The sequence below is a fragment of the Pelophylax lessonae genome (assembly GCF_965119305.1).
Source record: "Pelophylax lessonae genome assembly, chromosome: 8".
In the NCBI taxonomy this organism is placed as follows: Eukaryota; Metazoa; Chordata; class Amphibia; order Anura; family Ranidae; genus Pelophylax; species Pelophylax lessonae.
In genome coordinates this window covers 117,339,766-117,363,766 of record NC_138775.1, presented here as the reverse complement: position 1 = coordinate 117,363,766, position 24,001 = coordinate 117,339,766, and positions in this window count along the sequence as shown.

Here is a 24,001-nt window from a genome sequence, read left to right as displayed (position 1 = left end):
GTCAAAATAACTTTATTTGATCACCAAAGGTGTGAAAAAACTTTTAGTCAAAATGACTGTATTTTTGTCTTTTAAAGTCTTAAAACGCTTGAATTAGACACGATATCTGCATTTGCTCCCCAATAGAATGAAATTTTATTTTTTGGTCAAAATTACTCTGTTTTAGTCTCCAAGTATCAAAAAAGCCGTTTTTAGTCAAAATAGCTGCATTTGGTCACCAAAGGTCTGAAAATTGTTTTTTAAGTCAAAATGACTGTATTTTTGTCTTTTAGTCTTAAAAAGCCGGTTTTAGACAAGATAACTGCATTTGGTCTCCAATGGCCTGTTTTAGTCTCCAAGTATCAAAAAAGCCGTTTTTAGTCAAAATAGCTGCATTTGGTCACCAGAGGTCTGAAAATTGTTTTTTTGTCTAAATGACTGTATTTTTGTCTTTTACAGTCTTAAAAAGCCGGTTTTAGACAAGAAATCTGCATTTTGTCTCCAATGGCCTGAAAAAATGTTTTGGGTCAAAATGACTGTATTTTGGTCTCTATATTTTTTAGTCAAAATAACTGCATTTGGTCACCAAAGGCCTGAAAAAAAATTTTAAGTCAAAATTAATGTTTTTTTGTCTTTTAGTCTTAAAAAGCCGGTTTTAGACAAGATAACTGCATTTGGTCTCTAATGGCCTGAAAAAAATTTTTTGGTCAAAATGACTGTATTTTGGTCTCCAATTGTCTAAAAAGCCTTTTATGGTCAAAATAACTGCATTTGGTCACCAAAGGTCTGGAAAAAAAATTATTCAAAATAACTGTATTTTTGTCTTTTACAGTCTTAAAAAGCCGGTTTTAGACGATAACTGCATTTGGTAACTAATGGCCTGAAAAAATGTTTTTGGTCAAAATGACTCTATTTTGGTCTCCAAGTGTCTAAAAAGCCTTTTTTTTAGTCAAAATAACTTTATTTGATCACCAAAGGTGTGAAAAAACTTTTAGTCAAAATGACTGTATTTTTGTCTTTTAAAGTCTTAAAACGCTTGAATTAGACACGATATCTGCATTTGCTCTCCAATGGCCTGAAATTTTATTTTTTGGTCAAAATGACTCTGTTTTAGTCTCCAAGTATCAAAAAAGCCGTTTTAGTCAAAATAGCTGCATTTGGTCACCAAAGGTCTGAAAATTGTTTTTTAAGTCAAAATGACTGTATTTTTGTCTTTAAGTCTTAAAAAGCCGGTTTTAGACAAGAAATCTGCATTTGGTCTCCAATGGCCTGAAAAAATATTTGGGGTCAAAATGACTGTATTTTGGTCTCCAATTGTTTCAAAAGCCTTTTTAGTCAATATAACTGCATTTGGTCACCAAAGGTCTGAAATTTTTTTTAGTCAAAATGAATATTTTTGTCTTTTAGATTCTTATAAAGCCGGTTTAGACAAAATAACTGCATTTTGTCTTCAATGCCCTGAAAAAACTATTTGGGTCAAAATGACTGTATTTTGTTCTTCAAGTGCCTAAAAAGCCTTTTTTTGTCAAAATAACTGCATTTGGTCACCAAAGGTCTGGAAAAAAATTTAGTCAAAATAACTGTATTTTTGTCTTTTACAGTCTTAAAAAGCCGGTTTTAGACAAGATAACTGCATTTGGTCTCCAATGGCCTGAAAAAAAATTTTTGGTCAAAATGACTGTATTTTGGTCTCCAATTGTCTAAAAAGCCTTTTTTAGTCAAAATAACTGCATTTGGTCACCAAAGGTCTGGAAAAAATTTAGTCAAAATAACTGTATTTTTGTCTTTTACAGTCTTAAAAACCCGATTTTAGACGATAACTGCATTTGGTAACTAATGGCCTGAAAAAGTGTTTTTGGTCAAAATGACTCTATTTTGGTCTCCAAGTGTCTAAAAAGCCTTTTTTTTAGTCAAAATAACTTTATTTGATCACCAAAGGTGTGAAAAAACTTTTAGTCAAAATGACTGTATTTTTGTCTTTTAAAGTCTTAAAACGCTTGAATTAGACACGATATCTGCATTTGCTCCCCAATAGAATGAAATTTTATTTTTTGGTCAAAATTACTCTGTTTTAGTCTCCAAGTATCAAAAAAGCCGTTTTTAGTCAAAATAGCTGCATTTGGTCACCAAGGGTCTGAAAATTGTTTTTTAAGTCAAAATGACTGTATTTTTGTCTTTTAGTCTTAAAAAGCCGGTTTTAGACAAGATAACTGCATTTGGTCTCCAATGGGCTGTTTTAGTCTCCAAGTATCAAAAAAGCCGTTTTTAGTCAAAATAGCTGCATTTGGTCACCAAAGGTCTGAAAATTGTTTTTTTGTCTAAATGACTGTATTTTTGTCTTTTACAGTCTTAAAAAGCCGGTTTTAAACAAGAAATTTGCATTTTGTCTCCAATGGCCTGAAAAAATGTTTTGGGTCAAAATGACTGTATTTTGGTCTCTATATTTTTTAGTCAAAATAACTGCATTTGGTCACCAAAGGCCTGAAAAAAAAAATTTAAGTCAAAATTAATGTTTTTTTGTCTTTTAGTCTTAAAAAGCCGGTTTTAGACAAGATAACTGCATTTGGTCTCCAATGGCCTGAAAAAATTTTTTTGGTCAAAATGACTGTATTTTGGTCTCCAATTGTCTAAAAAGCCTTTTTTGGTCAAAATAACTGCATTTGGTCACCAAAGGTCTGGAAAAAAATTATTCAAAATAACTGTATTTTTGTCTTTTACAGTCTTAAAAAGCCGGTTTTAGACGATAACTGCATTTGGTAACTAATGGCCTGAAAAAATGTTTTTGGTCAAAATGACTCTATTTTGGTCTCCAAGTGTCTAAAAAGCCTTTTTTTAGTCAAAATAATTTTATTTGATCACCAAAGGTGTGAAAAAACTTTTAGTCAAAATGACTGTATTTTTGTCTTTTAAAGTCTTAAAACCCTTGTATTAGACACGATAACTGCATTTGCTCTCCAATGGCCTGAAATTTTATTTTTTGGTCAAAATGACTCTGTTTTGGTCTCCAAGTATCAAAAAAGCCTTTTTTAGTCAAAATAGCTGCATTTGGTCACCAAAGGTCTGAAAATTGTTTTTTTGTCTAAATGACTGTATTTTTGTCTTTTACAGTCTTAAAAGACGGTTTTAGACAAGATAACTGCATTTGGTCTCCAATGGCCTGAAAAAATATTTGGGGTCAAAATGACTGTATTTTGGTCTCCAATTGTTTAAAAAGCCTTTTTAGTCAATATAACTGCATTTGGTCACCAAAGGTCTGAAATTTTTTTTAGTCAAAATGAATATTTTTGTCTTTTAGATTCTTATAAAGCCGGTTTAGACAAAATAACTGCATTTTGTCTTCAATGCCCTGAAAAAACTATTTGGGTCAAAATGACTGTATTTTGTTCTTCAAGTGCCTAAAAAGCCTTTTTTTGTCAAAATAACTGCATTTGGTCACCAAAGGTCTGGAAAAAAATTTAGTCAAAATAACTGTATTTTTGTCTTTTACAGTCTTAAAAAGCCGGTTTTAGACAAGATAACTGCATTTGGTCTCCAATGGCCTGAAAAAAAAATTTTGGTCAAAATGACTGTATTTTGGTCTCCAATTGTCTAAAAAGCCTTTTTTAGTCAAAATAACTGCATTTGGTCACCAAAGGTCTGGAAAAAATTTAGTCAAAATAACTGTATTTTTGTCTTTTACAGTCTTAAAAACCCGATTTTAGACGATAACTGCATTTGGTAACTAATGGCCTGAAAAAATGTTTTTGGTCAAAATGACTCTATTTTGGTCTCCAAGTGTCTTAAAAGGCATTTTTCATTTTTAGTCAAAATGACTGTATTTTTGTCTCTTAGAGTCTTAAAAAGCCGGTTTTAGATAAGATAACTGCATTTGGTCTCCAATGGCCTACAAAACTATGTGGGTCACAATGACTGTATTTTGGTCTTCAAGTGTCTAAAAAGCCTTTTTTTGTCAAAAGAACTGCATTTGGTCACCAAAGGTCTGAAAACATTTTTTAGTCAAAATGACTGTATTTTTGTCTTTTAGAGTCTTAAAAAGCCGGTTTTAGATAAGATAACTGCATTTGGTCTCCAATGGCCTACAAAACTATGTGGGTCACAATGACTGTATTTTGGTCTTCAAGTGTCTAAAAATCCTTTTTTAGTCAAAAGAACTGCATTTTGTTCACCAAAGGTCTGAAAACATTTTTTAGTCAAAATAACTGAATTTTGTTTTTTAGAGTCTTATAAAGACGGTTTTAGGCAAGATAACTGCAGTTTGTCTCCAATGGCCTGAAAAAACTTTTTGGGTAAAATGACTGTATTTTGGTCTCCAAGTGTCTAAAAAGCCTTTTTTAGTCAAAAGAACTGCATTTGGTCACCAAAGGTCTGAATTTTTTTTTAAGTCAAAATGACTGTATTTTTGTCTTTTAGTCTTAAAAAGCCGGTTTTAGACAAGATAACTGCATTTGGTCTCCAATGGCCTGAAAAATTTTTGGGGGTCAAAATTACTGTATTTTGGTCTCCAATTGTCTAAAAAGCCTTTTTTAGTGAAAATAACTGCATTTGGTCACCAAAGGTCTGGAAAAAAATTTAGTCAAAATGAATATTTTTGTCTTTTAGATTCTTATAAAGCCGGTTTAGACAAAATAACTGCATTTTGTCTTCAATGGCCTGAAAAAACTATTTTGGTCAAAATGACTTTATTTTGTTCTTCAAGCGTCTAAAAAGCCTTTTTTAGTCAAAATAACTGCATTTGGTCACCAAAGGTCTGAATTTTTTTAAGTCAAAATGACTGTATTTTTGTCTTTTAGTCTTAAAAAGCCGGTTTTAGACAAGATAACTGCATTTGGTCTCCAATGGCCTGAAAATTTTTTTGGGGTCAAAATGACTGTATTTTGGTCTCCAATTGTCTAAAAAGCCTTTTTTAGTCAAAATAACTGCATTTGGTCACCAAAGGTCTGGAAAAAATTTAGTCAAAATAAATATTTTTGTCTTTTACAGTCTTAAAAAGCCGGTTTTAGACAATAACTGCATTTGGTAACCAATGGCCTGAAAAAATTTTTTTGGGTCAAAATGACTCTATTTTGGTCTCCAAGTGTCTAAAAAGCCTTTTTTTTAGTCAAAATAACTTTATTTGATCACCAAAGGTGTGAAAAAACTTTTAGCCAAAATGACTGTATTTTTGTCTTTTAAAGTCTTAAAACGCTTGTATTAGACACGATAACTGCATTTGCTCTCCAATGGCCTGAAATTTTATTTTTTGGTCAAAATGACTCTGTTTTGGTCTCCAAGTATGAAAAAAGCCTTTTATAGTCAAAATAGCTGCATTTGGTCACCAAAGGTCTGAAAATTGTTTTTTTGTCTAAATGACTGTATTTTTGTCTTTTACAGTCTTAAAAAGCCGGTTTTAGACAAGAAATCTGCATTTTGTCTCCAATGGCCTGAAAAAATGTTTTGGGTCAAAATGACTGTATTTTGGTCTCTCTATATTTTTTAGTCAAAATAACTGCATTTGGTCACGAAAGGTCTGAAAAAAATTTTTAAGTCAAAATTAATGTATTTTTGTCTTTTAGTCTTAAAAAGCCGGTTTTAGACAAGATAACTGCATTTGGTCTCCGATGGCCTGAAAAAAATTTTTTAGTCAAAATGACTGTATTTTGGTCTCCAATTGTCTAAAAAGCCTTTTTTCGTCAAAATAACTGCATTTGGTCACCAAAGGTCTGGAAAAAATTTAGTCAAAATAACTGTATTTTTGTCTTTTACAGTCTTAAAAAGCCGGTTTTAGACGATAACTGCATTTGGTAACTAATGGCCTGAAAATTTTTTTTGGGTCAAAATGACTCTATTTTGGTCTCCAAGTGTCTAAAAAGCCTTTTTTTAGTCAAAATAACTTTATTTGATCACCAAAGGTGTGAAAAAACTTTTAGTCAAAATGACTGTATTTATGTCTTTTAAAGTCTTAAAACGCTTGTATTAGACACGATAACTGCATTTGCTCACCAATGGCCTGAAATTTTATTTTTTGGTCAAAATGACTGTTTTGGTCTCCAAGTATCAAAAAAGCATTTTTTAGTCAAAATAGCTGCATTTGGTCACCAAAGGTCTGAAAATTGTTTTTTTGTCTAAATGACTGTATTTTTGTCTTTTACAGTCTTAAAAAGCCGGTTTTAGACAAGAAATCTGCATTTTGTCTCCAATGGCCTCAAAAAATGTTTTGGGTCAAAATGACTGTATTTTGGTCTCTCTATATTTTTTAGTCAAAATAACTGCATTTGGTCACCAAAGGTCTGAAAAAAATTTTTAAGTCAAAATGACTGTATTTTTGTCTTTTAGTCTTAAAAAGCCGGTTTTAGACAAGATAACTGCATTTGGTCTCTAATGGCCTGAAAATATTTTTTCAGTATTTTGGTCTCCAATTGTCTAAAAAGCCTTTTTTAGTCAAAATAACTGCATTTGGTCACCAAAGGTCTGGAAAAAATTTAGTCAAAATAACTGTATTTTTGTCTTTTACAGTCTTAAAAACCCGATTTTAGACGATAACTGCATTTGGTAACTAATGGCCTGAAAAAGTGTTTTTGGTCAAAATGACTCTATTTTGGTCTCCAAGTGTCTAAAAAGCCTTTTTTTTAGTCAAAATAACTTTATTTGATCACCAAAGGTGTGAAAAAACTTTTAGTCAAAATGACTGTATTTTTGTCTTTTAAAGTCTTAAAACGCTTGAATTAGACACGATATCTGCATTTGCTCCCCAATAGAATGAAATTTTATTTTTTGGTCAAAATTACTCTGTTTTAGTCTCCAAGTATCAAAAAAGCCGTTTTTAGTCAAAATAGCTGCATTTGGTCACCAAGGGTCTGAAAATTGTTTTTTAAGTCAAAATGACTGTATTTTTGTCTTTTAGTCTTAAAAAGCCGGTTTTAGACAAGATAACTGCATTTGGTCTCCAATGGGCTGTTTTAGTCTCCAAGTATCAAAAAAGCCGTTTTTAGTCAAAATAGCTGCATTTGGTCACCAAAGGTCTGAAAATTGTTTTTTTGTCTAAATGACTGTATTTTTGTCTTTTACAGTCTTAAAAAGCCGGTTTTAAACAAGAAATTTGCATTTTGTCTCCAATGGCCTGAAAAAATGTTTTGGGTCAAAATGACTGTATTTTGGTCTCTATATTTTTTAGTCAAAATAACTGCATTTGGTCACCAAAGGCCTGAAAAAAAAAATTTAAGTCAAAATTAATGTTTTTTTGTCTTTTAGTCTTAAAAAGCCGGTTTTAGACAAGATAACTGCATTTGGTCTCCAATGGCCTGAAAAAATTTTTTTGGTCAAAATGACTGTATTTTGGTCTCCAATTGTCTAAAAAGCCTTTTTTGGTCAAAATAACTGCATTTGGTCACCAAAGGTCTGGAAAAAAATTATTCAAAATAACTGTATTTTTGTCTTTTACAGTCTTAAAAAGCCGGTTTTAGACGATAACTGCATTTGGTAACTAATGGCCTGAAAAAATGTTTTTGGTCAAAATGACTCTATTTTGGTCTCCAAGTGTCTAAAAAGCCTTTTTTTAGTCAAAATAATTTTATTTGATCACCAAAGGTGTGAAAAAACTTTTAGTCAAAATGACTGTATTTTTGTCTTTTAAAGTCTTAAAACCCTTGTATTAGACACGATAACTGCATTTGCTCTCCAATGGCCTGAAATTTTATTTTTTGGTCAAAATGACTCTGTTTTGGTCTCCAAGTATCAAAAAAGCCTTTTTTAGTCAAAATAGCTGCATTTGGTCACCAAAGGTCTGAAAATTGTTTTTTTGTCTAAATGACTGTATTTTTGTCTTTTACAGTCTTAAAAGACGGTTTTAGACAAGATAACTGCATTTGGTCTCCAATGGCCTGAAAAAATATTTGGGGTCAAAATGACTGTATTTTGGTCTCCAATTGTTTAAAAAGCCTTTTTAGTCAATATAACTGCATTTGGTCACCAAAGGTCTGAAATTTTTTTTAGTCAAAATGAATATTTTTGTCTTTTAGATTCTTATAAAGCCGGTTTAGACAAAATAACTGCATTTTGTCTTCAATGCCCTGAAAAAACTATTTGGGTCAAAATGACTGTATTTTGTTCTTCAAGTGCCTAAAAAGCCTTTTTTTGTCAAAATAACTGCATTTGGTCACCAAAGGTCTGGAAAAAAATTTAGTCAAAATAACTGTATTTTTGTCTTTTACAGTCTTAAAAAGCCGGTTTTAGACAAGATAACTGCATTTGGTCTCCAATGGCCTGAAAAAAAAATTTTGGTCAAAATGACTGTATTTTGGTCTCCAATTGTCTAAAAAGCCTTTTTTAGTCAAAATAACTGCATTTGGTCACCAAAGGTCTGGAAAAAATTTAGTCAAAATAACTGTATTTTTGTCTTTTACAGTCTTAAAAACCCGATTTTAGACGATAACTGCATTTGGTAACTAATGGCCTCAAAAAATGTTTTTGGTCAAAATGACTCTATTTTGGTCTCCAAGTGTCTTAAAAGGCATTTTTCATTTTTAGTCAAAATGACTGTATTTTTGTCTCTTAGAGTCTTAAAAAGCCGGTTTTAGATAAGATAACTGCATTTGGTCTCCAATGGCCTACAAAACTATGTGGGTCACAATGACTGTATTTTGGTCTTCAAGTGTCTAAAAAGCCTTTTTTTGTCAAAAGAACTGCATTTGGTCACCAAAGGTCTGAAAACATTTTTTAGTCAAAATGACTGTATTTTTGTCTTTTAGAGTCTTAAAAAGCCGGTTTTAGATAAGATAACTGCATTTGGTCTCCAATGGCCTACAAAACTATGTGGGTCACAATGACTGTATTTTGGTCTTCAAGTGTCTAAAAATCCTTTTTTAGTCAAAAGAACTGCATTTTGTTCACCAAAGGTCTGAAAACATTTTTTAGTCAAAATAACTGAATTTTGTTTTTTAGAGTCTTATAAAGACGGTTTTAGGCAAGATAACTGCAGTTTGTCTCCAATGGCCTGAAAAAACTTTTTGGGTAAAATGACTGTATTTTGGTCTCCAAGTGTCTAAAAAGCCTTTTTTAGTCAAAAGAACTGCATTTGGTCACCAAAGGTCTGAATTTTTTTTTAAGTCAAAATGACTGTATTTTTGTCTTTTAGTCTTAAAAAGCCGGTTTTAGACAAGATAACTGCATTTGGTCTCCAATGGCCTGAAAAATTTTTGGGGGTCAAAATTACTGTATGTTGGTCTCCAATTGTCTAAAAAGCCTTTTTTAGTGAAAATAACTGCATTTGGTCACCAAAGGTCTGGAAAAAAATTTAGTCAAAATGAATATTTTTGTCTTTTAGATTCTTATAAAGCCGGTTTAGACAAAATAACTGCATTTTGTCTTCAATGGCCTGAAAAAACTATTTTGGTCAAAATGACTTTATTTTGTTCTTCAAGCGTCTAAAAAGCCTTTTTTAGTCAAAATAACTGCATTTGGTCACCAAAGGTCTGAATTTTTTTAAGTCAAAATGACTGTATTTTTGTCTTTTAGTCTTAAAAAGCCGGTTTTAGACAAGATAACTGCATTTGGTCTCCAATGGCCTGAAAATTTTTTTGGGGTCAAAATGACTGTATTTTGGTCTCCAATTGTCTAAAAAGCCTTTTTTAGTCAAAATAACTGCATTTGGTCACCAAAGGTCTGGAAAAAATTTAGTCAAAATAAATATTTTTGTCTTTTACAGTCTTAAAAAGCCGGTTTTAGACAATAACTGCATTTGGTAACCAATGGCCTGAAAAAATTTTTTTGGGTCAAAATGACTCTATTTTGGTCTCCAAGTGTCTAAAAAGCCTTTTTTTTAGTCAAAATAACTTTATTTGATCACCAAAGGTGTGAAAAAACTTTTAGCCAAAATGACTGTATTTTTGTCTTTTAAAGTCTTAAAACGCTTGTATTAGACACGATAACTGCATTTGCTCTCCAATGGCCTGAAATTTTATTTTTTGGTCAAAATGACTCTGTTTTGGTCTCCAAGTATGAAAAAAGCCTTTTATAGTCAAAATAGCTGCATTTGGTCACCAAAGGTCTGAAAATTGTTTTTTTGTCTAAATGACTGTATTTTTGTCTTTTACAGTCTTAAAAAGCCGGTTTTAGACAAGAAATCTGCATTTTGTCTCCAATGGCCTGAAAAAATGTTTTGGGTCAAAATGACTGTATTTTGGTCTCTCTATATTTTTTAGTCAAAATAACTGCATTTGGTCACGAAAGGTCTGAAAAAAATTTTTAAGTCAAAATTAATGTATTTTTGTCTTTTAGTCTTAAAAAGCCGGTTTTAGACAAGATAACTGCATTTGGTCTCCGATGGCCTGAAAAAAATTTTTTAGTCAAAATGACTGTATTTTGGTCTCCAATTGTCTAAAAAGCCTTTTTTCGTCAAAATAGCTGCATTTGGTCACCAAAGGTCTGGAAAAAATTTAGTCCAAATAACTGTATTTTTGTCTTTTACAGTCTTAAAAAGCCGGTTTTAGACGATAACTGCATTTGGTAACTAATGGCCTGAAAATTTTTTTTGGGTCAAAATGACTCTATTTTGGTCTCCAAGTGTCTAAAAAGCCTTTTTTTAGTCAAAATAACTTTATTTGATCACCAAAGGTGTGAAAAAACTTTTAGTCAAAATGACTGTATTTATGTCTTTTAAAGTCTTAAAACGCTTGTATTAGACACGATAACTGCATTTGCTCACCAATGGCCTGAAATTTTATTTTTTGGTCAAAATGACTGTTTTGGTCTCCAAGTATCAAAAAAGCATTTTTTAGTCAAAATAGCTGCATTTGGTCACCAAAGGTCTGAAAATTGTTTTTTTGTCTAAATGACTGTATTTTTGTCTTTTACAGTCTTAAAAAGCCGGTTTTAGACAAGAAATCTGCATTTTGTCTCCAATGGCCTCAAAAAATGTTTTGGGTCAAAATGACTGTATTTTGGTCTCTCTATATTTTTTAGTCAAAATAACTGCATTTGGTCACCAAAGGTCTGAAAAAAATTTTTAAGTCAAAATGACTGTATTTTTGTCTTTTAGTCTTAAAAAGCCGGTTTTAGACAAGATAACTGCATTTGGTCTCTAATGGCCTGAAAATATTTTTTCAGTATTTTGGTCTCCAATTGTCTAAAAAGCCTTTTTTAGTCAAAATAACTGCATTTGGTCACCAAAGGTCTGGAAAAAATTTAGTCAAAATAACTGTATTTTTGTCTTTTACAGTCTTAAAAACCCGATTTTAGACGATAACTGCATTTGGTAACTAATGGCCTGAAAAAGTGTTTTTGGTCAAAATGACTCTATTTTGGTCTCCAAGTGTCTAAAAAGCCTTTTTTTTAGTCAAAATAACTTTATTTGATCACCAAAGGTGTGAAAAAACTTTTAGTCAAAATGACTGTATTTTTGTCTTTTAAAGTCTTAAAACGCTTGAATTAGACACGATATCTGCATTTGCTCCCCAATAGAATGAAATTTTATTTTTTGGTCAAAATTACTCTGTTTTAGTCTCCAAGTATCAAAAAAGCCGTTTTTAGTCAAAATAGCTGCATTTGGTCACCAAGGGTCTGAAAATTGTTTTTTAAGTCAAAATGACTGTATTTTTGTCTTTTAGTCTTAAAAAGCCGGTTTTAGACAAGATAACTGCATTTGGTCTCCAATGGGCTGTTTTAGTCTCCAAGTATCAAAAAAGCCGTTTTTAGTCAAAATAGCTGCATTTGGTCACCAAAGGTCTGAAAATTGTTTTTTTGTCTAAATGACTGTATTTTTGTCTTTTACAGTCTTAAAAAGCCGGTTTTAAACAAGAAATTTGCATTTTGTCTCCAATGGCCTGAAAAAATGTTTTGGGTCAAAATGACTGTATTTTGGTCTCTATATTTTTTAGTCAAAATAACTGCATTTGGTCACCAAAGGCCTGAAAAAAAATTTTTAAGTCAAAATTAATGTTTTTTTGTCTTTTAGTCTTAAAAAGCCGGTTTTAGACAAGATAACTGCATTTGGTCTCCAATGGCCTGAAAAAATTTTTTTGGTCAAAATGACTGTATTTTGGTCTCCAATTGTCTAAAAAGCCTTTTTTGGTCAAAATAACTGCATTTGGTCACCAAAGGTCTGGAAAAAAATTATTCAAAATAACTGTATTTTTGTCTTTTACAGTCTTAAAAAGCCGGTTTTAGACGATAACTGCATTTGGTAACTAATGGCCTGAAAAAATGTTTTTGGTCAAAATGACTCTATTTTGGTCTCCAAGTGTCTAAAAAGCCTTTTTTTAGTCAAAATAATTTTATTTGATCACCAAAGGTGTGAAAAAACTTTTAGTCAAAATGACTGTATTTTTGTCTTTTAAAGTCTTAAAACCCTTGTATTAGACACGATAACTGCATTTGCTCTCCAATGGCCTGAAATTTTATTTTTTGGTCAAAATGACTCTGTTTTGGTCTCCAAGTATCAAAAAAGCCTTTTTTAGTCAAAATAGCTGCATTTGGTCACCAAAGGTCTGAAAATTGTTTTTTTGTCTAAATGACTGTATTTTTGTCTTTTACAGTCTTAAAAGACGGTTTTAGACAAGATAACTGCATTTGGTCTCCAATGGCCTGAAAAAATATTTGGGGTCAAAATGACTGTATTTTGGTCTCCAATTGTTTAAAAAGCCTTTTTAGTCAATATAACTGCATTTGGTCACCAAAGGTCTGAAATTTTTTTTAGTCAAAATGAATATTTTTGTCTTTTAGATTCTTATAAAGCCGGTTTAGACAAAATAACTGCATTTTGTCTTCAATGCCCTGAAAAAACTATTTGGGTCAAAATGACTGTATTTTGTTCTTCAAGTGCCTAAAAAGCCTTTTTTTGTCAAAATAACTGCATTTGGTCACCAAAGGTCTGGAAAAAAATTTAGTCAAAATAACTGTATTTTTGTCTTTTACAGTCTTAAAAAGCCGGTTTTAGACAAGATAACTGCATTTGGTCTCCAATGGCCTGAAAAAAAAATTTTGGTCAAAATGACTGTATTTTGGTCTCCAATTGTCTAAAAAGCCTTTTTTAGTCAAAATAACTGCATTTGGTCACCAAAGGTCTGGAAAAAATTTAGTCAAAATAACTGTATTTTTGTCTTTTACAGTCTTAAAAACCCGATTTTAGACGATAACTGCATTTGGTAACTAATGGCCTGAAAAAATGTTTTTGGTCAAAATGACTCTATTTTGGTCTCCAAGTGTCTTAAAAGGCATTTTTCATTTTTAGTCAAAATGACTGTATTTTTGTCTCTTAGAGTCTTAAAAAGCCGGTTTTAGATAAGATAACTGCATTTGGTCTCCAATGGCCTACAAAACTATGTGGGTCACAATGACTGTATTTTGGTCTTCAAGTGTCTAAAAAGCCTTTTTTAGTCAAAAGAACTGCATTTGGTCACCAAAGGTCTGAAAACATTTTTTAGTCAAAATGACTGTATTTTTGTCTTTTAGAGTCTTAAAAAGCCGGTTTTAGATAAGATAACTGCATTTGGTCTCCAATGGCCTACAAAACTATGTGGGTCACAATGACTGTATTTTGGTCTTCAAGTGTCTAAAAATCCTTTTTTAGTCAAAAGAACTGCATTTTGTTCACCAAAGGTCTGAAAACATTTTTTAGTCAAAATAACTGAATTTTGTTTTTTAGAGTCTTATAAAGACAGTTTTAGGCAAGATAACTGCAGTTTGTCTCCAATGGCCTGAAAAAACTTTTTGGGTAAAATGACTGTATTTTGGTCTCCAAGTGTCTAAAAAGCCTTTTTTAGTCAAAAGAACTGCATTTGGTCACCAAAGGTCTGAAATTTTTTTTAAGTCAAAATGACTGTATTTTTGTCTTTTAGTCTTAAAAAGCCGGTTTTAGACAAGATAACTGCATTTGGTCTCCAATGGCCTGAAAAATTTTTGGGGGTCAAAATTACTGTATTTTGGTCTCCAATTGTCTAAAAAGCCTTTTTTAGTGAAAATAACTGCATTTGGTCACCAAAGGTCTGGAAAAAAATTTAGTCAAAATGAATATTTTTGTCTTTTAGATTCTTATAAAGCCGGTTTAGACAAAATAACTGCATTTTGTCTTCAATGGCCTGAAAAAACTATTTTGGTCAAAATGACTTTATTTTGTTCTTCAAGCGTCTAAAAAGCCTTTTTTAGTCAAAATAACTGGATTTGGTCACCAAAGGTCTGAATTTTTTTAAGTCAAAATGACTGTATTTTTGTCTTTTAGTCTTAAAAAGCCGGTTTTAGACAAGATAACTGCATTTGGTCTCCAATGGCCTGAAAATTTTTTTGGGGTCAAAATGACTGTATTTTGGTCTCCAATTGTCTAAAAAGCCTTTTTTAGTCAAAATAACTGCATTTGGTCACCAAAGGTCTGGAAAAAATTTAGTCAAAATAAATATTTTTGTCTTTTACAGTCTTAAAAAGCCGGTTTTAGACAATAACTGCATTTGGTAACCAATGGCCTGAAAAAATTTTTTTGGGTCAAAATGACTCTATTTTGGTCTCCAAGTGTCTAAAAAGCCTTTTTTTTAGTCAAAATAACTTTATTTGATCACCAAAGGTGTGAAAAAACTTTTAGCCAAAATGACTGTATTTTTGTCTTTTAAAGTCTTAAAACGCTTGTATTAGACACGATAACTGCATTTGCTCTCCAATGGCCTGAAATTTTATTTTTTGGTCAAAATGACTCTGTTTTGGTCTCCAAGTATGAAAAAAGCCTTTTATAGTCAAAATAGCTGCATTTGGTCACCAAAGGTCTGAAAATTGTTTTTTTGTCTAAATGACTGTATTTTTGTCTTTTACAGTCTTAAAAAGCCGGTTTTAGACAAGAAATCTGCATTTTGTCTCCAATGGCCTGAAAAAATGTTTTGGGTCAAAATGACTGTATTTTGGTCTCTCTATATTTTTTAGTCAAAATAACTGCATTTGGTCACGAAAGGTCTGAAAAAAATTTTTAAGTCAAAATTAATGTATTTTTGTCTTTTAGTCTTAAAAAGCCGGTTTTAGACAAGATAACTGCATTTGGTCTCCGATGGCCTGAAAAAAAATTTTTAGTCAAAATGACTGTATTTTGGTCTCCAATTGTCTAAAAAGCCTTTTTTCGTCAAAATAACTGCATTTGGTCACCAAAGGTCTGGAAAAAATTTAGTCAAAATAACTGTATTTTTGTCTTTTACAGTCTTAAAAAGCCGGTTTTAGACGATAACTGCATTTGGTAACTAATGGCCTGAAAATTTTTTTTGGGTCAAAATGACTCTATTTTGGTCTCCAAGTGTCTAAAAAGCCTTTTTTTAGTCAAAATAACTTTATTTGATCACCAAAGGTGTGAAAAAACTTTTAGTCAAAATGACTGTATTTATGTCTTTTAAAGTCTTAAAACGCTTGTATTAGACACGATAACTGCATTTGCTCTCCAATGGCCTGAAATTTTATTTTTTGGTCAAAATGACTGTTTTGGTCTCCAAGTATCAAAAAAGCATTTTTTAGTCAAAATAGCTGCATTTGGTCACCAAAGGTCTGAAAATTGTTTTTTTGTCTAAATGACTGTATTTTTGTCTTTTACAGTCTTAAAAAGCCGGTTTTAGACAAGAAATCTGCATTTTGTCTCCAATGGCCTCAAAAAATGTTTTGGGTCAAAATGACTGTATTTTGGTCTCTCTATATTTTTTAGTCAAAATAACTGCATTTGGTCACCAAAGGTCTGAAAAAAATTTTTAAGTCAAAATGACTGTATTTTTGTCTTTTAGTCTTAAAAAGCCGGTTTTAGACAAGATAACTGCATTTGGTCTCTAATGGCCTGAAAATATTTTTTCAGTATTTTGGTCTCCAATTGTCTAAAAAGCCTTTTTTAGTCAAAAGAACTGCATTTGGTCACCAAAGGTCTGAAAAAATTTTTTAAGTCAAAATGACTGTATTTTTGTCTTTTAGTCTTAAAAAGCCGGTTTTAGACAAGATAACTGCATGTGGTCTCCAATGGTCTACAAAACTATGTGGGTCACAATCACTGTATTTTGGTCTTCAAGTGTCTAAAAAGCCTTTTTTTTAGTCAAAAGAACTGCAGTTGGTCACCAAAGGTCTGAAAAAAATTTTTTAGTCAAAATGACTGTATTTTTGTCTTTTAGTCTTAAAAAGCCGGTTTTAGACAAGATAACTGCATTTGGTCTCTAATGGCCTGAAAATATTTTTTCAGTATTTTGATCTCCAATTGTCTAAAAAGCCTTTTTTAGTCAAAATAACTGCATTTGGTCACCAAAGGTCTGAAAATTTTTTTTAGTCAAAATGACTATTTTTGTCTTTTAGATTCTTTAAAAAGTCGGTTTAGACAAGATAACTGCATTTTGTCTTCAATGGCCTGAAAAACTGTGGGTCACAATGACTGTATTTTGGTCTTCAAGTGTCTAAAAAGCCTTTTTTTTAGTCAAAAGAACTGCATTTGGTCACCAAAGGTCTGAAAATTTTTTTTAAGTCAAAATGACTGTATTTTTGTCTTTTAGTCTTAAAAAGCCGGTTTTAGACAAGATAACTGCATGTGCTCTCCAATGGTCTACAAAACTATGTGGGTCACTATGACTGTATTTTGGTCTTCAAGTGTCTAAAAAGCCTTTTTTTTAGTCAAAAGAACTGCATTTGGTCACCAAAGGTCTGAAAAAAAATTTTAAGTCAAAATGACTGTATTTTTGTCTTTTAGTCTTAAAAAGCCGGTTTTAGACAAGATAACTGCATTTGGTCTCTAATGGCCTGAAAATATTTTTTCAGTATTTTGGTCTCCAATTGTCTAAAAAGCCTTTTTTAGTCAAAATAACTGCATTTGGTCACCAAAGGTCTGAAATTTTTTTAAGTCAAAATGACTGTATTTTTGTCTTTTAGTCTTAAAAAGCCGGTTTTAGACAAGATAACTGCATTTGGTCTCCAATGGCCTGAAAAATTTTTTGGGGTCAAAATGACTGTATTTTGGTCTCCAATTGTCTAAAAAGCCTTTTTTAGTCAAAATAACTGCATTTGGTCACCAAAGGTCTGGAAAAAAATGTAGTCAAAATAAATATTTTTGTCTTTTACAGTCTTAAAAAGCCGGTTTTAGACAATAATTGCATTTGGTAACCAATGGCCTGAAAAAATGTTTTTGGTCAAAATGACTCTATTTTGGTCTCCAAGTGTCTAAAAAGCCTTTTTTTAGTCAAAATAACTTTATTTGATCACCAAAGGTGTGAAAAAACTTTTAGTCAAAATGACTGTATTTTTGTCTTTTAAAGTCTTAAAACGCTTGTATTAGACACGATAACTGCATTTGCTCTCCAATGGCCTGAAATTTTATTTTTTGGTCAAAATGACTCTGTTTTGGTCTCCAAGTATGAAAAAAGCCTTTTATAGTCAAAATAGCTGCATTTGGTCACCAAAGGTCTGAAAATTGTTTTTTTGTCTAAATGACTGTATTTTTGTCTTTTACAGTCTTAAAAATCCGGTTTTAGACAAGAAATCTGCATTTTGTCTCCAATGGCCTGAAAAAATGTTTTGGGTCAAAATGACTGTATTTTGGTCTCTCTATATTTTATAGTCAAAATAACTGCATTTGGTCACCAAAGGTCTGAAAAAAAAATTTTAAGTCAAAATTAATGTATTTTTGTCTTTTAGTCTTAAAAAGCCGGTTTTAGACAAGATAACTGCATTTGGTCTCCAATGGCCTGAAAAATTTTTTTTAGTCAAAATGACTGTATTTTGGTCTCCAATTGTCTAAAAAGCCTTTTTTCGTCAAAATAACTGCATTTGGTCACCAAAGGTCTGGAAAAAATTTAGTCAAAATAACTGTATTTTTGTCTTTTACTGTCTTAAAAAGCCGGTTTTAGACGATAACTGCATTTGGTAACTAATGGCCTGAAAAATTTTTTGGGGTCAAAATGACTCTATTTTGGTCTCCAAGTGTCTAAAAAGCCTTTTTTTAGTCAAAATAACTTTATTTGATCACCAAAGGTGTGAAAAAACTTTTAGTCAAAATGACTGTATTTATGTCTTTTAAAGTCTTAAAACGCTTGTATTAGACACGATAACTGCATTTGCTCTCCAATGGCCTGAAATTTTATTTTTTGGTCAAAATGACTCTGTTTTGGTCTCCAAGTATCAAAAAAGCCTTTTTTAGTCAAAATAGCTGCATTTGGTCACCAAAGGTCTGAAAATTGTTTTTTTGTCTAAATGACTGTATTTTTGTCTTTTACAGTCTTAAAAAGCCGGTTTTAGACAAGAAATCTGCATTTTGTCTCCAATGGCCTCAAAAAATGTTTTGGGTCAAAATGACTGTATTTTGGTCTCTCTATATTTTTTAGTCAAAATAACTGCATTTGGTCACCAAAGGTCTGAAAAAATTTTTTAAGTCAAAATGACTGTATTTTTGTCTTTTAGTCTTAAAAAGCCGGTTTTAGACAAGATAACTGCATTTGGTCTCTAATGGCCTGAAAATATTTTTTCAGTATTTTGGTCTCCAATTGTCTAAAAAGCCTTTTTTAGTCAAAATAACTGCATTTGGTCACCAAAGGTCTGAAAATTTTTTTAGTCAAAATGACTATTTTTGTCTTTTAGATTCTTAAAAAGTCGGTTTAGACAAGATAACTGCATTTTGTCTTCAATGGCCTGAAAAACTGTGGGTCACAATGACTGTATTTTGGTCTTCAAGTGTCTAAAAAGCCTTTTTTTTAGTCAAAAGAACTGCATTTGGTCACCAAAGGTCTGAAAATTTTTTTAGTCAAAATGACTATTTTTGTCTTTTAGATTCTTAAAAAAGTCGGTTTAGACAAAATAACTGCATTTTGTCTTCAATGGCCTGAAAAACTGTGGGTCACAATGACTGTATTTTGGTCTTCAAGTGTCTAAAAAGCCTTTTTTTTTAGTCAAAAGAACTGCATTTGGTCACCAAAGGTCTGAAAAAATTTTTTAAGTCAAAATGACTGTATTTTTGTCTTTTAGTCTTAAAAAGCCGGTTTTAGACAAGATAACTGCACGTGGTCTCCAATGGTCTACAAAACTATGTGGGTCACAATGACTGTATTTTGGTCTTCAAGTGTCTAAAAAGCCTTTTTTTTAGTCAAAAAAACTGCATTTGGTCACCAAAGGTCTGAAAACATTTTTTAGTCAAAATGACTGTATTTTTGTCTTTTAGAGTCTTAAAAAGCCGGTTTTAGACAAGATAACTGCATTTGGTCTCTAATGGCCTGAAAATATTTTTTCAGTATTTTGGTCTCCAATTGTCTAAAAAGCCTTTTTTAGTCAAAAGAACTGCATTTGGTCACCAAAGGTCTGAAAACATTTTTTAGTCAAAATGACTGTATTTTTGTCTTTTAGAGTCTTAAAAAGCCGGTTTTAGATAAGATAACTGCATTTGGTCTCCAATGGCCTACAAAACTATGTGGGTCACAATGACTGTTTTTTGTCTTCAAGTGTCTAAAAATCCTTTTTTAGTCAAAAGAACTGCATTTTGTTCACCAAAGGTCTGAAAACATTTTTTAGTCAAAATAACTGAATTTTGTTTTTTAGAGTCTTATAAAGACGGTTTTAGGCAAGATAACTGCAGTTTGTCTCCAATGGCCTGAAAAAACGTTTTGGGTAAAATGACTGTATTTTGGTCTCCAAGTGTCTAAAAAGCCTTTTTTAGTCAAAATAACTGCATTTGGTCACCAAAGGTCTGAAATTTTTTTTAAGTCAAAATGACTGTATTTTTGTCTTTTAGTCTTAAAAAGCCGGTTTTAGACAAGATAACTGCATTTGGTTTCCAATGGCCTGAAAAATTCTTTGGGGTCAAAATGACTGTATTTTGTTCTTCAAGTGTCTAAAAAGCCTTTTTAGTCAAAATAACTGCATTTGGTCACCAAAGGTCTGAAATTTTTTTTAAGTCAAAATGACTGTATTTTTGTCTTTTAGTCTTAAAAAGCCGGTTTTAGACAAGATAACTGCATTTGGTCTCCAATGGCCTGAAAAATTTTTGGGGGTCAAAATGACTGTATTTTGGTCTCCAATTGTCTAAAAAGCCTTTTTTTAGTCAAAATAACTGCATTTGGTCACCAAAGGTCTGGAAAAAAATTTAGTCAAAATAAATATTTTTGTCTTTTACAGTCTTAAAAAGCCGGTTTTAGTCAATAACTGCATTTGGTAACCAATGGCCTGAAAAAATGTTTTTGGTCAAAATGACTCTATTTTGGTCTCCAAGTGTCTAAAAAGCCTTTTTTTAGTCAAAATAACTTTATTTGATCACCAAAGGTGTGAAAAAACTTTTAGTCAAAATGACTGTATTTTTGTCTTTTAAAGTCTTAAAACACTTGTATTAGACACAATAACTGCATTTGCTCTCCAATGGCCTGAAATTTTATTTTTTGGTCAAAATGACTCTGTTTTGGTCTCCAAGTATGAAAAAAGCCTTTTATAGTCAAAATAGCTGCATTTGGTCACCAAAGGTCTGAAAATTGTTTTTTTGTCTAAATGACTGTATTTTTGTCTTTTACAGTCTTAAAAAGACGGTTTTAGACAAGAAATCTGCATTTTGTCTCCAATGGCCTGAAAAAATGTTTTGGGTCAAAATGACTGTATTTTGGTCTCTCTATATTTTATAGTCAAAATAACTGCATTTGGTCACCAAAGGTCTGAAAAAAATTTTTAAGTCAAAATGACTGTATTTTTGTCTTTTAGTCTTAAAAAGCCGGTTTTAGACAAGATAACTGCATTTGGTCTCTAATGGCCTGAAAATATTTTTTCAGTATTTTGGTCTCCAATTGTCTAAAAAGCCTTTTTTAGTAAAAATAACTGCATTTGGTCACCAAAGGTCTGAAATTTTTTTTAGTCAAAATGACTATTTTTGTCTTTTAGATTCTTAAAAAAGTCGGTTTAGACAAGATAACTGCATTTTGTCTTCAATGGCCTGAAAAACTGTGGGTCACAATGACTGTATTTTGGTCTTCAAGTGTCTAAAAAGCCTTTTTTTTAGTCAAAAGAACTGCATTTGGTCACCAAAGGTCTGAAAAAAAATTTTAAGTCAAAATGACTGTATTTTTGTCTTTTAGTCTTAAAAAGCCGGTTTTAGACAAGATAACTGCATTTGGTCTTTAATGGCCTGAAAATATTTTTTCAGTATTTTGGTCTCCAATTGTCTAAAAAGCCTTTTTTAGTCAAAAGAACTGCATTTGGTCACCAAAGGTCTGAAAACATTTTTTAGTCAAAATGACTGTATTTTTGTCTTTTAGAGTCTTAAAAAGCCGGTTTTAGATAAGATAACTGCATTTGGTCTCCAATGGCCTACAAAACTATGTGGGTCACAATGACTGTATTTTGGTCTTCAAGTGTCTAAAAATCCTTTTTTAGTCAAAAGAACTGCATTTTGTTCACCAAAGGTCTGAAAACATTTTTTAGTCAAAATAACTGAATTTTGTTTTTTAGAGTCTTATAAAGACGGTTTTAGGCAAGATAACTGCAGTTTGTCTCCAATGGCCTGAAAAAACGTTTTGGGTAAAATGACTGTATTTTGGTCTCCAAGTGTCTAAAAAGCCTTTTTTAGTCAAAATAACTGCATTTGGTCACCAAAGGTCTGAAATTTTTTTTAAGTCAAAATGACTGTATTTTTGTCTTTTAGTCTTAAAAAGCCGGTTTTAGACAAGATAACTGCATTTGGTTTCCAATGGCCTGAAAAATTCTTTGGGGTCAAAATGACTGTATTTTGTTCTTCAAGTGTCTAAAAAGCCATTTTTAGTCAAAATAACTGCATTTGGTCACCAAAGGTCTGGAAAAAATTTAGTCAAAATAAATATTTTTGTCTTTTACAGTCTTAAAAAGCCGGTTTTAGACAATAACTGCATTTGGTAACCAATGGCCTGAAAAAATGTTTTTGGTCAAAATGACTCTATTTTGGTCTCCAAGTGTCTAAAAAGCCTTTTTTTTAGTCAAAATAACTTTATTTGATCACCAAAGGTGTGAAAAAACTTTTAGTCAAAATGACTGTATTTTTGTCTTTTAAAGTCTTAAAACGCTTGTATTAGACACGATAACTGCATTTGCTCTCCAATGGCCTGAAATTTTATTTTTTGGTCAAAATGACTCTGTTTTGGTCTCCAAGTATGAAAAAAGCCTTTTATAGTCAAAATAGCTGCATTTGGTCACCAAAGGTCTGAAAATAGTTTTTTTGTCTAAATGACTGTATTTTTGTCTTTTACAGTCTTAAAAAGCCGGTTTTAGACAAGAAATCTGCATTTTGTCTCCAATGGCCTGAAAAAATGTTTTGGGTCAAAATGACTGTATTTTGGTCTCTATATTTTTTAGTCAAAATAACTGCATTTGGTCACGAAAGGTCTGAAAAAAAATTTTTAAGTCAAAATTAATGTATTTTTGTCTTTTAGTCTTAAAAAGCCGGTTTTAGACAAGATAACTGCATTTGGTCTCCAATGGCCTGAAAAAAAATTTTTAGTCAAAATGACTGTATTTTGGTCTCCAATTATCTAAAAAGCCTTTTTTCGTCAAAATAACTGCATTTGGTCACCAAAGGTCTGGAAAAAATTTAGTCAAAATAACTGTATTTTTGTCTTTTACAGTCTTAAAAAGCCGGTTTTAGACGATAACTGCATTTGGTAACTAATGGCCTGAAAAATTTTTTTGGGTCAAAATGACTCTATTTTGGTCTCCAAGTGTCTAAAAAGCCTTTTTTTAGTCAAAATAACTTTATTTGATCACCAAAGGTGTGAAAAAACTTTTAGTCAAAATGACTGTATTTATGTCTTTTAAAGTCTTAAAACGCTTGTATTAGACACGATAACTGCATTTGCTCTCCAATGGCCTGAAATTTTATTTTTTGGTCAAAATGACTCTGTTTTGGTCTCCAAGTATCAAAAAAGCATTTTTTAGTCAAAATAGCTGCATTTGGTCACCAAAGGTCTGAAAATTATTTTTTTGTCTAAATGACTGTATTTTTGTCTTTTACAGTCTTAAAAAGCCGGTTTTAGACAAGAAATCTGCATTTTGTCTCCAATGGCCTCAAAAAATGTTTTGGGTCAAAATGACTGTATTTTGGTCTCTCTATATTTTTTAGTCAAAATAACTGCATTTGGTCACCAAAGGTCTGAAAAAATTTTTTTAGTCAAAATGACTGTATTTTTGTCTTTTAGTCTTAAAAAGCCGGTTTTAGACAAGATAACTGCATTTGGTCTCTAATGGCCTGAAAATATTTTTTCAGTATTTTGATCTCCAATTGTCTAAAAAGCCTTTTTTAGTCAAAATAACTGCATTTGGTCACCAAAGGTCTGAAAATTTTTTTTAGTCAAAATGACTATTTTTGTCTTTTAGATTCTTTAAAAAGTCGGTTTAGACAAGATAACTGCATTTTGTCTTCAATGGCCTGAAAAACTGTGGGTCACAATGACTGTATTTTGGTCTTCAAGTGTCTAAAAAGCCTTTTTTTTAGTCAAAAGAACTGCATTTGGTCACCAAAGGTCTGAAAATTTTTTTTAAGTCAAAATGACTGTATTTTTGTCTTTTAGTCTTAAAAAGCCGGTTTTAGACAAGATAACTGCATGTGCTCTCCAATGGTCTACAAAACTATGTGGGTCACAATGACTGTATTTTGGTCTTCAAGTGTCTAAAAAGCCTTTTTTTAGTCAAAAGAACTGCATTTGGTCACCAAAGGTCTGAAAAAAAATTTTAAGTCAAAATGACTGTATTTTTGTCTTTTAGTCTTAAAAAGCCGGTTTTAGACAAGATAACTGCATTTGGTCTCTAATGGCCTGAAAATATTTTTTCAGTATTTTGGTCTCCAATTGTCTAAAAAGCCTTTTTTAGTCAAAATAACTGCATTTGGTCACCAAAGGTCTGAAATTTTTTTAAGTCAAAATGACTGTATTTTTGTCTTTTAGTCTTAAAAAGCCGGTTTTAGACAAGATAACTGCATTTGGTCTCCAATGGCCTGAAAAAATTTTTGGGGTCAAAATGACTGTATTTTGGTCTCCAATTGTCTAAAAAGCCTTTTTTAGTCAAAATAACTGCATTTGGTCACCAAAGGTCTGGAAAAAAATGTAGTCAAAATAAATATTTTTGTCTTTTACGG